Source organism: Microtus ochrogaster, chromosome 4, assembly GCF_000317375.1.
Source record: "Microtus ochrogaster isolate Prairie Vole_2 chromosome 4, MicOch1.0, whole genome shotgun sequence".
In the NCBI taxonomy this organism is placed as follows: Eukaryota; Metazoa; Chordata; class Mammalia; order Rodentia; family Cricetidae; genus Microtus; species Microtus ochrogaster.
In genome coordinates this window covers 37,959,222-37,975,206 of record NC_022011.1, presented here as the reverse complement: position 1 = coordinate 37,975,206, position 15,985 = coordinate 37,959,222, and the positions used below count along the sequence as shown (strand labels likewise).

Here is a 15,985-nt window from a genome sequence, read left to right as displayed (position 1 = left end):
TCTGTAGACCAGGCTGGTCTCGAACTCACAGAGATCCGCCTGCCTCTGCCTCCCGAGTGCTGGGATTAAAGGCGTGCGCCACCATTGCCCGGCCATATTTCTCTATTGAATTGTTAAAAGGATTTAATAATGTTGTAAAGTGCCTATGTTGTGTGACAAAACTTTTCCTGAGGGCACACAACACACAAGTTTACTTACCCCAGATGGGGATATCAAAATAGACCAAAGTACAAATACCACAAAGTTTAGCTTGGTGAACCATTGAGTTTTATTGTGGTTATTCAGAAATATGGGTGAGGGGTTGGTTATACAGGAGCAAAAATGATAAACAGACAGGTGCATCACCAATGCCCACCCCAGCACAGGTGACAGGCCACAAAAGTTGGGAACCTGGAGCACACTGTACCACCTGTAGGCCCTCAACAGATTGGAGCATCCTTTCCAAGTGACTCTGGTCTGAATTTCGTCAAGGCAATTCAGCTGGTTTCTACTTGTAGGTAGCTGTTTGGTCTCAGTCTTTTTTGTAGCTCAGCTTCACCGAGTTTGCTTTGCATCCCAACTTCCTTGTATGAGTGAGACCCTCAGCTTTTATTGCTTACTCTGACAAGGAGGGACCTAGTGAATCTGGTCAGTTTCAGGGAGTTGGTGAAGCTATTTTGAGTTGTTGTTCACTTTCCTTTTAAAGGAATTTCCCTGCAGGAATGTTTCAATCTTGGAGGAAACTTGAGCAGCCTGGCATTAGAAAACACTCACAAAGCGGCTGTTACAGTTTTTTTTTTTCAGCTCATATCATCTCTAATATACTATTTATATAAGACATGAAGGCTTCTTAATGTCTGATAGTCTATATTTTTCTGTTCAACATAGTAACGGAATTTTTCTGGCTTCTGTGGGATGTTGTTGCTATGTTTAGGCATTGTGCTACCTGCTTTATGTACATTGCATCTCTAAGGTATCATAGCCTCATCATGAAGGGACAAAAAAGTGTTTCTGTTTAATAAATGGTAACACTGAGGTGTGGAATGGTTAGCTGTCCAAGATACTTTAGACAAAGAACAACAGAAGTATACCTGGGAATTAATGCTATTCTGCTCTGTTTTCAGGATCATCTTTTACCTTTCTACTTAGGCAATAAAATTGAAGAAAATATTTTCGGGTTGTAATGGAATTTGTGCTTTTTCTGTGGGATATCTCTCTGTGGGGAGATATTGGATGGTGGTCATTCTCCCTTTTAAAAATACTAAATGATACCCAGATTGCAAAACTGATTTTCTTTACATTTGTCTGTCTGTTTATCCATCTGTCTGTCGGTGCACATTGATGTAAGTCAGAGACCTTCATAGTGGAAGGTCCTCTCCACTTGCGGATTTCAGTGATTGAACTTAGGTTGCCATGTCTGGCAGTATATGCATCCACTGAGCCATTTTATTGGCTCCTAACAATGATTTTAAAAAAGTTATCAAAACACTTAATTACTTAATTGCTTGAAAAATTGTGGTAAAATAGTAATGTTAGAAAATTTGAGATCTCTTTTTAGAAGTGACGAGTTTGTAGGCTTGTACATATGGTTTTAGGCCAAGCGTTGACTTATTTAGTTATGCCATCTAGTAACATTGCCTCTTGATTGAATAATATGGTTATAGCCATGTTTGAAGGACTATTGTGGCTTACAAAGCTTGAGGAAAAAAACTCATTTGTATTGGTAGTCAGCCAATATTTTATAAGCTGCAATTTTCCTTAGAAAAATTGGTGGTTTGTAGCCCCATAATTTGTGGTTTTTCTGAACTTGTAAAAAGATCATATATATTTAAAAATGACCTTATCAGTTTAATATTTTAATTGACATGTAAGTGTCAGATTTTTAGTTATGTTATAGCATTTATTTAATTTTCCTGGGCTGACAATTTTATTAATTTGTGTAGCATGATTATATCTTCCCGTCCCACTTATTACAAACAAACCTAAAAATTAAAAACACCTTCAGTAAAGTCCAGTAAAGTCCCAAGAGGATGTGAATGTGTTACTTGGTAAAATGTTTGTAGAATCTATGAGATTTCATTACTTACCCACTGCTCCCTGAATGTTTTGAATTAAGTTGTGGTGTGTGGTTTGTTCAGTGTTCTGCATTTTTAATATTGTTACTCCCAGGGACAGTGTTTCTTTCTGTAGCGCTGGCTGTCCTGGAGCTATCTCTGTAGATCAGGTGGCCTTAAACTCTGAGATCTTCCTGCCTCTACCTCCCTAGTGCTGGGAGTGCCACTACTTCCTGGCCTGTTTTTGATGCTGCCACTGTTGCTTTTTCCCACACAGATGAAAAAGAACACTGCATTTGAAATGCCTCCTTATGTACTTTGTTGTAATGGTTTGTGTGTAGATTGTTAAATTTGTGAGATTATTCAAGATTTGTGAGAAAATATGTCTTTGCTTTTAGGATAATATTAAATGGTTTTGACAAGCCAAACTAATAGTTTTGTTTCTGTGTCCAGGGAAGTTTCTCTTCCCCTCTTCTCTCCTTTTTCTTTCCCTCTCTTTCCATTCTCCAGTATTGCCTAGGCTGACCTCCTGGGCCCAGCCCATCAATTCTTATCCTTTCAAGTAACCAATAAAGGCAAGTGCTTTAAATACTTCGTTCAGGATTTACTTAAAAAGTATTGGAATTATCGGAATTTACTCACTTACACTCATGATTGAATATTGGAATTTACCTGAGAGTTTGAAAAACCACAAATGTTTGAGTGTCTTTCTTGTGATTCTAATTTAATTGGTCTGATATGGTGTCTAAATCATTATAGAGTTTTAGAAGTAGTCCCAATATGCATCTGAGACTGAAAAACTTGATTATCACCTTTGGAATTTACAAAACTTTTAATTTTGAGATTAGCTTCATATGCTGTTATATAAGAAATAATAAATCCATCTTTGTAATGTCATTTCAAGAATGTTAGAAAAATGTAATCCTTTAGTATGGTGATTCTCAACCTGTGGGTCTTGACCTTTGGAGTCAAATGACAATTTTACAGGGGTCAAATATATAAGATATTCTGCATATCATAATCACATTATAATTCATAACAGCAAAATTACAGTTATGAAATATCAGTGAAATAATTCTATGGTTGGGGGTCACCACAACATGGAGAATTATATTAAAGGGTCACAGTGTTGGAAAGGTTTAGAACTACTGCTTTAGTTTGTCAGCTTTTAAGATTGTCTTTTTTTTAATTCAATGTAATTCTCTTAAGATTCATACAGATTGTTTGATGTGTTAGTAGCTAAATAGTTTTCCGTGTAGGTAGATACATATCACATTTTGTTTAATCATTCACCTGTTGGAGAATGTTTGGGCTGTTTCCAATTTGGCTATTACTGATAAAGAAGCTGTTTGAACATGTCTTTATGTAGTTGTAATTTTCTGTGTCTCTGGAGTAATTGTTGAAAGTGCAGGTGCTGAATTGTTTGATAAAAGTAAAGTTCTGTAAGGCCTTGCTGTGTCCTTTCAGATTTGTTTTATACACCCACCCACGGATACAGAGGTATATCTATATGAGAGATAGAAGAGAGTCTATTTTTTGTTTTTCAAGATGATTTCTCTGTGTAGCCCTCAAATTTAGGAGATTCATTTGCTTCTGACTCCTGAGTGCTGGGATTAAAGGCATGTACCCCCAGGCCTGGCTTCTTGTATTTTTAAGCTATATTTACCACCACTGTTTTAAATGATCCAGTATTTTCACACGGGATTTGCCCACTAACATTTTAACAGAAAAACTGAGTCTTTAAAGAGCAGTTTTGCTCATTTTCTAGTTGGATTGCCTCTTTTACTGTTTCATTTTGAAAATTAAAAAAATCTATTTTTGTGAGAAATCTTCCATTAGGTCTGAGGTTTGAAATTTTCTCCCAGCCTGTAGCTTTTCTCTTTTAACACAGGCCATAGGCTCTATGAGGGTATCTGTGAAACTTCCCTGTTAGAATCTTGATTCTGAAGTCAAGTTTAAGAACTCCATTGGCTGTATGTTCTATGGAGTTTTTGTTTTGTTTTACCCTAAAAATGAAAGAGGTTTATAATTTTACTTTTAAGTCTATGCTGCATTTTAGTTTTTTTTTAAAATAAAGTTTGGGATATTGATTAAAGTTTCTTGGATCTTACAGATGTCTAGTTCCTTCAGCTTCATTTGTTGAAAAGACTGTTGTAAGGAGGCTGCTTGTTGGTTCTTGTCTGCTTGGCAGCCAGACCGGAAATAATCACACAGAAACTTTATTAATTAAATCACTGTTTGGCCCATTAGCTCTAGCTTCTTATTGGCTAACTCTTACATATTAATTTAACCCATCTTCATTAATCTGTGTGTCACTACGTGGCTTACCGGCTAAACTTCCTACGACTGTCTCTGGTGGGGCTGTATGGCTTCTCTCTGACTTCACCCTTCTTTCTCCTAGCATTTAGTTTAGTTTTCCCTGCCTACCTCTATTCTCTGCACAGGCCCAAGACAGTTTCTTTATTAACCAATGGTATTCACAACATACAGAGGGGAATCCCACATCAAAAAAGAATTCTTCTACCACTGAATTGCTTTTATACTGTTGCAAAAAAAATTGTTTCAGCATGCTTTGTGTATTTGTGTCTGGGCTCTCTTTCTGTTTGTCACTTTTAATACTGTGTAATCTTGGTTACTAAAGCCATATAATAATGATTAAATGGGGTGGAGTGTTCCATTTTGTTCTTTTTCAAAACTGATTTAGCTATTCTAATTATCTATCTATCTATGAAGACATTCTGGGAATTTCATTAAATTTATGATAATTTTGGAGAGAAATGACGGTTTTATTGTGGGTCTCTTGGATTATGATAGATTGGAATGAGGTTAGGAAGTCAGTACTCAAATTGCTAAAGTTGTACTGATATATATATATGTATAGTTACTAAAACATTAAAAAGCTCCCAGTAAAGATCGTTAGTATAATAATGGAAGTAGAAGTGGTTGTTCACTTACTCATACGTTTATTCACTTTGTGTCCTTAATAGTTCTGTCATGGGGCAGTCACTGTTCTGAGCACAAGAATAAAATGAAAACGAGTGACAAGGTTCCTTCTGTTATTGACCTTATGTTCTAGTGGAGTTAAAGGCAACAGAGCCCAATAAATTTTATCAATTAGTGATGTCCTGTTGTGGTTTGAATGTGAAATGGCCCTCCATAGGCTCACGTATTTGGACACTTGGTCCCTAGCAGATAGTTGATAGTGCTGTTTGAGAAGATATGGAATCTTTAGGGAGTTGAGTGTTACTGAAGGAAATATGTCACTAGGGGCAGACCTTGAGGTTTGATCTATCTGTCTGTCTGTCTGTCTGTCTATCTATCTATCTATCTATCTATCTATCTATCTATCTATCTATCTATCTATCTATCTATCTATCTATCTTTTTTTTTTTTTAAAGACAGGGTTTCTCTGTGTGGCCCTGACTGTCCTGGAACTCACACTGTAGAGCAGGCTAGCCTAGAAATCAGAGATCTGCCTTCCTCAGATCTCTTCCTTTCTTGAGCGCTGCGATTAAAGGTTTGTGCTAATACCCCCTGGCTTGCCTTGAGGTTTTATAGTCTGTCCTTGTTTCCTGCTCTTTCTTTGCTTCTGAACTACTGATGCCCTATTTTCCTACTGACTTCACACTTCTGCTGTCAGACCTTCCTTGCTGTGATGGATTGTGTCCCTTTTGGAACTGTAACCCAGATAAACCCTTTCTCCCTAAACTGCTTTTGTCACAGTATTTTGATACACCAGCAGTTAAGATAGCTGTTCAGAGCCGGGCGGTGGTGGCGCACGCCTTTAATCCCAGCACTAGGGAGGCAGAGGCAGCCGGATCTCTGGGAGTTCGAGGCCAGCCTGGTCTACAAGAGCTAATTCCAGGACAGGAACCAAAAGCTACTGAGAAACCCTGTCTCGAAAAAAAAAAAAAAAGATAGCTGTCCGGTGCTTGTGGCGAAAGTCATGGAAAGATAGGGTATAGAAAAACAAAATTTGAATTGCCTTCTGGAAGTGGAAGGGAGTTTTTTTTTTTTAATATTTATTTATTTGTTATGTATACAATATTCTGTGTGTATGTCTGCAGGCCAGAAGAGGGCACCAGACCTCATTACAGATGGTTGTGAGCCACCATGTGGTTGCCGGAAATTGAACTCAGGACCTTGTAAGAGCAGGCAATGCTCTTAACCCCTGAGCCATCTCTCCAGCCCCTGGAAGGGAGTTTTGTGATCAGCATTGATAATGCTAACCAGGAAAAGAACAAATGAGAGTGAAAACGTGATTTATTAGGCAATAGACTAGTGATATTTGCTTCATAAAGTCACATTCTCTGGGGTTCCTGTTTGTTCTTCCCCCAATTCATTGACTGGATATTACTAAGGAAAATGGAGGGCTTTTTAGATTTTTGTGTGGTTTGAAAACAGTACTTAGGGTGTGAGTGTGTGTGTGTATCCATGTACAAACATGTGGAGGTCAAGGGTCTTCATCGTTCTTATTTTTTGGGATAGTCTCTCACTGAATCTGGAACTCATTATTTCAACTAAACTGACTGCTGGTGAGCTTCAGGTATTACCAGCAGGAGTGAAGGCAGGTACCTTTGGATACTTTATTAAAATATTTAATAATTTGGATATTTAGTAATCATATTTTTATGATTTCTTAAAATTTGTGCATGGTTTCTAGTTCAGTGCTAGGCGTGTAAGTGATACTATTTTACACCTACTAATGATAGTGCTAGGCATGTAAGTGATATTATTTTATTCCTACTAATGATAGTATTATCTTATTCCTGTTAAAAGAATAAGTCACATTCCCAAGACATATGCTATTATAAAATGTGAGATTTATACTATTGTGCCTAAGTTTGTGGTACGAATACAAGTGAAACTAGAATACTCAATGTATCAGTATGATTAAGTGTAATGCAGGAAAAACACTATAGATAGCTCCATACTAAAAACATTTGTGTGTCAGGCTGTTTAATTTTAGAGGAAGAAAAGCATAAATATGACTTCTACTACTGCAGAAATTTTACTTTTCTATCCGTCTGCCCATTGGGAGTAAGGTCCCTTGACTGGCCTAGAACTCAAGATATGCTTGTCTCTGCCTGTTCAGTGCTGGGGTCAGAGTTGCCTGCCACCATGCTAGGTCTTTGTTTAAATAAAAAAAATTTGTGTTGAGTTTGTCCTGCATGTATATCTGTGTACCACTTGGATGCCTGCTGCCCAAGGATGTTGTCAGAGGTTTCTGTCCTGCCCGATCCCTCACCCGTTCAGTCCCAATCAAACACACAAAGGACTACATTAATGATAAACTAGTTGGCCTAGTAGCTCAGGCTTCTTATTAATTATTCTTACACCTTAAATTAGCCCATTCCTATCTGTGTTAGCCATGTGGCTTGGTACCTTTCATCAGTGAGGCGTTTTCATCTTCCTCTGTCTCTGGGTGACAACTGCAGACTGAATCTCTCCTCTTTCCAGGATTCTCCCTGCCTCTGCTTCCTGCCTGGCTACTGACCAATCAGCATTTTATTAAACAAGTACAAGAAACAAATCTTTACAGGGTAAAACCATTGTCCCACAGCACAAGGAGACCAGAGTTAGGGATTCAGTCCCCTGGAAGTGCAGTTACAAATGGTTGTGGATTTGAGCACTAGGAGTCGAATCCAGGCCATTTAGAAGAGCAGCCTGTGTTCTTTTTTCCTTCCCTTCCTCCCCTCCCTTTCCCTCATTCTTAGAGACAGGGTCTCTGTGTATCCCTGGCTGACCTGGAACTCTATAGACCATGCTGGCCTCAAACTCAGGGATCAGCCTGCCTCTGTCTCCTGAGGCTGGGATTAAAGTGTGTGCCACCACCACCCAGCTCAGCTCTTCTTTTTTTAAAAATAAATTCATGTACATTGTGTGAGGCTAGGATAATTTTTTCTCTTGAAAATCAGTTTTATCATTAAGTTCTATGCAGTCTGTACTGAAATTGGGTTTCCTGCTCAAATCTGTTGGTTGCTATGATGATTTTATTAAATAACCAGAACCTAGGTTATGCTTCTTTTATGTAGCTGTCTTCTGTTACTGGCAATTAGATAGCTTTTGGTTTGTCTGTGGGTGAAATCTTCATATACTTGGGTATTTCCTAGAACATGTCACATCACACTAGGTCAAAGAAAATTGTTGTTAGCCTCTTTTGTCAAACTTCCTTTTGGAACCACCAGCTCTTCAACACTGAGACTTAACTATTACTTATGAAAGCTTGGCCTTTAGCTTAGGCTTGTTTCCAATTAGCTCTTATAACTTGAATTAACCAGTTTCTATTAATTCACGTCCTGGCTTTTTACCTCTCTCCTGTTCTGTACGTCTGACTTTCTCAGTGTCTTGGTGGTGTCTCCTTGCTGTGCCAGATTCTAATCCTGAGTACCTGTCTGCCAGGAAGTCCTGCTTAACCTCTCCTGCGTAACTATTGGCTCTTCAGCTTTTTATTCAAACAATGACAAATTTTCACACAGTGTACAAATATCCTGCAACAGAGAATCTTTGGAAATACTTGAGTGTTTCACTGATACATGATTAGCTTTGTGAAATTGTAAATGATCGTAGTAGATTTTATAATTGTAATAAGAACAGCTACACATTTACTGAATGTTGGGTACCACACATTCTGCTGAGCAGCTTTAAATCATGGCAATACCTATTTTTATTTTTAAAATTTAAACATAACAGCCCTATGAGGTGTGAGTACTGTTTTTATTCCTCCTCTTTAGAGGGATAATGGAGGTTACACTTCTAAAGTTACACAGTTTAGCAAGACAGGGACTTGAACCTGGGTTGTCTGACTTCAGAGTCTTTGTTACTACTACTCTCTCCTTAAATAATGCCTTTTTGGGAAACTATAATCATGGGAATTTAGAGACCTACTTCTGTTTTGGATTCTATAGTTGTATTCTTCTTACATATGTGTTACCTGTTTTATTAAATAGAGTGTAAAATATAATGAATAAACTCCCTGATTTTGTGAATAGGCGTTTCACAGGGCAGGTGTTTCACATTAACAAATGGCTATCTTTTATAAAGGCATTTTGGGACCTAAGTGGGTGGGGATTCTATTTTCTGTTCATTCTTCCACAGGTGAATGGGGATTCTATCTTCCGTTCATTTTTCCACAGGTGAGTGGGGATTCTGTCTTCTGTGCATTCCTCCACAGGTGAGTGGGGATTCTATCTTCTGTGCATTCCTCTAAGGTTTTTTTTTATTGGAAATGTGGGACAAGAAATTTTCTTTTAAGCATGTGAGGTGAACATTGCACAGCATCCTTTCTGATTCCATTGCTGAGCACTTAGTATCTTTGCCTTATTGAGGTCAAAGGGATGGGAAATTGAAGTTTTTCTTAGTGCATTTTCAGTCATAGGATCTTAATGTAGATAAAGTCTCTGCAGTCACTTGGGAAGTAATGGAAAGTAAACTTTGGTAGAGAAGTAGCAGTCTGTAATACTGAGTTTCAGTAGATATTCTAGAACAGTTCTCCGGTACAGTTTGTAAAGTATTGCACACATTCAACTCTTGATTGTTGTCACAATCCTATCAGTTAAGTAAGTAGATAAGTAGGACGCAGTATTCTTACAGAAATGGAGAAAACTAGCTGAGAAGTTGCAGAACTTTAGAACAGTCCACACAACATCTTTGGTGTTTTTTGTCGTCCCCCCAACCACAGAAAATTATGTGCAACAATTTTTATACTGCTATGGTCACTACTTTTGTATCATTGATTATGTGCCTTGATTTATTGACATTTACTATGATATAATCTTATTTTAAAGGTTCAGGAAATACTCTAGGGATTTGCATTGCCTTATAGTCATCGTTACATTCATAAATGGCACAATTCTTTAGATACCAGCTAATGGAATACTTTACTCCTTAGAAGCTATAATCTTGCTTCAAGGAGATAAAGGGATACATAAAATAAGTAAAGGAAATAAATCTAAAAATAAGAAATAAATCTAGAAATAACATATTAGGACAGTTATGCTTTCTTTTAGTAAATGTCTTTTTTCTCTCACACGATTGCCCAAGCTGACCTGGAACTTACAGTATAGCTCAGGCTGACCTTGCTCTCTAGATGATCTCAAGTTCTGATTTACGTTGGTGTATTTCTTGTGAATATAGTGTTTATCTGGATAGTTTTAACCTTGCCTAAGAAGCCAAGACATAGTCTGCCTTTTTAAAAAAATTTGATTTATTTTATTTTGAATTGGAGACAGGGTTTGTCCATGTAGATCAGACTGGTTTTAAACTCACGAAGATACATCTACCTCTGCCTCCTAAGTGCTACAATTAAAGTTGTGTGCCAGTGTGTTCAGCTTTTTAATGTTTTGTTTTGTTTTTGCTGTGTAGTACAGGTTGACTTTGAACTAGTGGCTCAGCCTTCTAGGTGCTTAGGTAATGACATTTGTCACCACACCCAGGATTTTCCTTAGTATTAAAATGTTGTGGGTAGAGTATTTCAGCTGCAGAGTTTTTGGTAATTTGAGTTAGGTATTGGAAGCTGTGGTCTGTTGTAGAATATTAATAGGTGGATTATTAATGAGAAAATAATGTGGAGACTTCAGGCTATCCCTTACCACTTTTTGAGACAAAGCTTCATTATGCAGCCATGGCTGTCCTGGAACTCACTATGCAATGTAGAGCAGGCTGGCCCTGACTCAGAGATTCTCCTACTTCTGCTTTCTGAGTGCTGGGCTTAAAGGTGTGTGCCACTATGCCTGAATATTCTCATTTTAATATAACAAATTTCACAAAAGCTTTTCTTTTTTAGCTTTTTTAAAAAATATTTATTTATTTATTAATTAATTATATATACAATATTTTGTCTGTTTGTATGCCTGCAGGCCAGAAGAGGGCACCAGACCTCATTACAGATGGTTGTGAGCCTCCATGTAGTTGCTGGGAATTGAACTCAGGACCTTTGGAAGAGCAGACAATGCTCTTAACCTCTGAGCCATCTCTCCAGCCCCTGTTTGTTTGTTTTTTAAAAGTGTTTTCCACAAATGCAAAGACTTGACACAGACAACGAAGAGTATCCAAACATAAAGTTGTATTTTTTTTTTTTTTTTTGTTTTTCGAGACAGGGTTTCTCTGTGGCTTTGGAGCCTGCCCTGGAACTAGCTCTGTAGACCAGGCTGGTCTTGAACTCACAGGGATCCGCCTGCCTAAATATTTATTTATTTATTTATTATGTATACAATGTTCTGTCTGTGTGTATGCCTGAAGGCCAGAAGAGGGCGCTAGATCTCATTACAGATGGCAGTGAGCCACCATGTGGTTGCTGGGAATTAAACTCAGAACCTCTGGAAGAGCAGCCAGTACTCTTAACCACTGAGCCATCTCTCCAGCCCCTCTTTTTTAAATTTTTTTATTAATTATTTGGGAATTTTACATCATGAGCCCTGTTATGCTCACCTCCTAGTCTTTCTGTCTTTACCTCTTTCCCCCTGTGACTGCCTCCCCTCTGCAAAAAGCAACCTCCCGCCCCCACCCCCAAACAAGTCCATTTTGTGTGGGCTATATGTTCATCAGAGCATGGTCAAATTCCTAGTGGCCAGCCCTGCAAGGGAGGATGAGTCTTTCTCCATCTGCATTTGTTCCAGAAACCATCAGCTAAAGAGAGCCATTAGGTGGCCTGAGCAGACATTAACATTACTTCAGGCCACAATCCCTATCACAGGCCTCTGAATGGGCTTGGGTATAATCAGGCTTCAGACATCAAACACAGCCCTTGGCTGTATCACCACCACTGACCCATTCATGGCTCTCAGTGACTGCATGGATCATGAGCCTCAACATGGTCTCAGGAGTTTACCACAGACCATTCACCTCAGCATGGCTCCTGAGGCCGCAAAGCCTGAGGACATCAGGGAGGCAGAATCTTAGGCTTCATTGTGGCCTGAGACAACAGCATGGGCTACCATCACCTACATGACCTCAGGTGGTGTTGTGGACCAAGGTCCTTTGAGAAGGTCCAAACCTTATTTCTGGACTCCATCATTGTCCAGAGTCAGGGGAGTCCTGAGGCCCGGCCACAGGTTTGGGGGTTGAGTCTATTTTTGTTTAATGTTCTTGTACTAAATTTAAGGGGAAAAAGATTAGTTCTGGCTTATAATTCCGTGGTGGTAAAGTCCATTATGGCGGGGAAGATAGTGCACAGAAGCTGGCAGGTCTCATTGCATCCATACTCAGGAAGCAGAGTGAACAGAAGTGAGACCTGGCTGTAAGTGAGATCAGGCTGTGAGACCAGGACTGCTTCTAGAACCTTCCCAAGCAGAGGCTTCAGCTGGGGACCAAGTGTTCAAATGTGATCTTAGGAAGGACATTTTGTAGTCAAACCATAGTGGTTTTCAAGGTCATTGATACTATACCATGCCCTTTGTTATTTTTTTGGTTAGGTAATACTCCGTTATATGGATATGCTACATTTTGCTTACTTGATCATCAGTTGATCAACATTAGATTTGTTTCCATATTATGGCTACTATGAAAAACATCCACATTTATTTATTTATTTGTTTGTTTGTTTGTTTTTTTGTTTGTTTATTTATTTTTGAGGCAGTGTTTCTTTTTGTAGCCCTGGCTGTTTAGGAACTCACTCTGGTAGACCAGGCTGGCACCGAACTCAAGAGATCTACCACCTGGTATATTTTAAAAATGCTTATGGGTGTATTCTTAGCAATCGAAATGCTCAGTCATGTAAATTATATTTGATGTTTTGAAGAACTGGCAAGCTGTTTTCCAAAAAACATTTGCCTGGTTTTATAGTCCCAGTGGCAATGTTTGCCTAGTTCAGATTTTCGCCATCGTATTCTCAAGCCAGTTTGTAGCAGGCTTTTTCTGCTTTTCAACTTAAAGTGCCCTTGACAAGGTCACGAGTAGCACCAGTATGCCTATAGTAGTCTCTTTTCAGTCTTTGGTTTGATGCCAAAACAGCGTTTGGTGGTTGAGTACTCTTAATACTTCCTTTAAGTACTCTTGGCTTTCTGTTTTGTCTACCTTCTCTTTTGTCTACTTTCCTACCCCAAATTTTATTACCAAATCCTTGTCAGTTTCTTGTTCCTTTGTTATTTCTCACTTATTTTATTTTAAAACTCTGAGAGTCTGTTGAGGACCTCATCTAGATTGCTTTGTCTTCAAGTACCATCTTCAAATACTGCTTTTACCCTGGCTTATAAATTAATAATTTCTAGCTGAGATATCTGTTTAGAGAATACGTTTATTCAAAGTCATCTAATTTCTTCAAAGGCACTTAATTCTGCTAAGTCTTGGCCTTTTGAAATTTAAAAGTTAAACTTGCTAGTTTAAAAGGGTAGGTATTGTAATGGACACACACACAAAATTGAAAAAAAAATAGTGTTTTCTCCTTACTTTGGAAGTTTTTAAGGTTGTTTTTCTTTTTGTTCAACAAGGCTGCTCTTGAATTCAGAGATCCTTCTGCTTCTGCCTCCTGAGTGCTGGAATTAAAAGCATGTGCCACCACCACCTGGCTTCTTTTACTTTTTTTTTCTTAAAGATTGATTTATTCATTATATATACAGTGTTCTGTCTGCAGTTTCCATGCATGCCAGAAGGGGCCATCAGATGGATATGAGCTGCCGTGCTGGGAATTGCAGTCAGTACCTCTGAGCTCTTCTTAAGTAATGCATCTAACCTCCGAGCTCTATAGACCCAACGTTTTTCTGAAAATTACAATTTAATATCTTTGACTAATAGATTATTAGTTGATAATATTTATCCTTTAAAATTATGAAAGCATGATCTCTGTGAGTTCGAGACCAGCCTGGTCTACAGAGCTAGTTCCAGGAAAGGCTCCAAAGCCACAGAGAAACCCTGTCTCGAAAAAAAAAAAATTATGAAAGCATATAGATGATAAAGTAATTTATTATTTTCTCAATTTATAGCCTCTTTTAATTGTATAATTACATATTTAATATTTAACAGAAAAAGGTTAAATATTAGGCTTATAAATAATGTTAAAACTTAATATTTATTTGAAGCCAGGAGTGGTGGCATATGTCTTTAGCCCCAGCACTCAGGAGACAGAGACAGGTGAATCTCTATGAGTTCAAGGGCAGTCTGGTCTACAAAGTGAGTTTCAGGAGGGCTCCTAAGCTACACAAAGAAACTCTGTTTCAAAAAACAAACAAAAAAAAATGAAAAACAAAAAAGCCTTAATTTTGGTTTGAAATTTCTTTGAATTTATTCAGATACATAGCAGCTTTCTTATGCCTTTTGATTTTTGTCTGGATTCCTGAGGCTCCCCACCCCTCTGGGTTTTTTTCTGTTTGGCATTTTTGAGACAGTCTCATGTAACCCAGGCAGACCTACTAGATAGGTAGTTGAAGTTGATATTGACCTTCTGTTTCTCCTGCCCCAACACAAGAATGACACCACATCAAGCTGCATTCCTTTTCTTTTTTTTTTACATTTTAAATAATAATTTATGTGTATATGTATGCCTGCTTATTTGTATATGGACCACATGTGCTCAGGTACCCGTGGAGGCCAAAAGTTAAATCTTCTGGAATCTGAGTTGTAGGCAGTTGTGAGCTGTGTGAGTGCTGGGAAGTGAATTCATCTCCCCTGTAATATTAGCAAGAACCTTTTTTTTTTTTTTTTTTTTTTAAAGATAGGGTTTTTCTGTAGCTTTGGGGCTTGTCCTGGAACTCCCTTTCTCCTTTTGTAGACCAGGCTAACCTTGAACTCACAGAGATCCACCTGCCTTTGTCTTCCAAGTGTTGGCATTAAAGGCATGTGTCACCACTGCTGGGCTAGCAAGTACTCTTAATTGCTGCATCATCTCTCCAGCCACTGTATTTATGTCAAATGCATTGAAAATATCTTTCTTCTGTTTTCTGGTTTCATTATTAAGAGTGCTCAGAACTGTTAGTCTGTCTCATTTTTGAAGGCTTTAAAAAATTTTGACATTTTATAATATTCCCATGAAGGGGACATTTTATTACAAATGAGAGTAGAAACTCAAGATTACTTGGTACTGTCAAACAGCTAGAAGACAGTAGATTAAAATCCAGGTCTATCAGATATCAGACACTTTATTACCAATATCTATTGATCTCCTTTAGGAACTGAGCTGGATACTGTATTTTGAGACTTAATTATGGTTCTTAATTCATAAGTTTGGAGAAAAGTATGTTGAAGCATGTAAGTTGGAATATAAGGATGCATATGATTAACAACTAACATAGTGGTATATTGTGGAAATTTTAGTAAAGATTTTCACAATTGGATCTTTTAGAGACTTTGTGAAGATGGTAGAACTTGCTTTGAACCCCAGGGTTTGAGATAAAATTTAGATGATGTTGTCAGAAGTAGATGACATGAAGAACATGGAGGAATGAGTGACAGAAGCAGAAAGATTGCAGCAGTTCACTTTGGTAGAACTGGGGTATAAATACTGTGCTGAAGGCAAGATTGATTGTCTGAAGTGCTTTGTTAGGAAGAACTATGGATCTTCAAGAATTGTTTGTAAATGGAGTGATAGTATCTGTTTAGAAAACAGAACTGGAGAGATTGACTGGTGGTTAAGAGCACTGTGCCCTTCCAGCACCCACATAACAGCTTGTCTGTAAATTTAGTTCCTGGGGATCTGACAACTTCACATCAGTGCAGATAAAATAAAGTTAAATAAATCATTTCAAAAGTTTAGAGTTTGGTATAGCTATATAAATAAACTTTTTTTTTTTTTTTAATTTTTGAGACAAGATTTCTCTGAGTAGCCCTTGCTGTCCTGGAACTCACTCTGTAGACCAGGGTGGCCTCGATCCACCACCTGCTCTGCTTCCTGAGTACTGGTTTAACAAAACTTAAAGTAGATTCATATAGGGGCTGTGGATATGATCTGCTCAGCTGTTAAGAATGAGAGCTATTCTTTTTTTTTTTTTTCTTTTTTTTCGAAACAGGGTTTCTCTGTGGCT

The 15,985-nt window shown here is 38.0% G+C and overlaps 1 protein-coding gene across 4 annotated transcripts in view; it reads left to right on the top strand.

Moving 5' to 3' along the window:
• The window catches only part of Strbp (spermatid perinuclear RNA binding protein), a 118,448-nt gene that overhangs the window by 12,818 nt on the left and 89,645 nt on the right, over positions 1–15,985 (top strand). The window contains exon 1 of one of the 4 annotated variants that reach the window (XM_026789741.1): positions 9,186–9,207. The exons of the other annotated variants lie outside the window; for them this stretch is intronic. The gene's annotated coding sequence lies outside the window, so the exon portion shown is untranslated. Of the gene's footprint in view, positions 1–9,185; positions 9,208–15,985 lie in introns of those variants that run through there. 4 annotated transcript variants of the gene reach the window in all.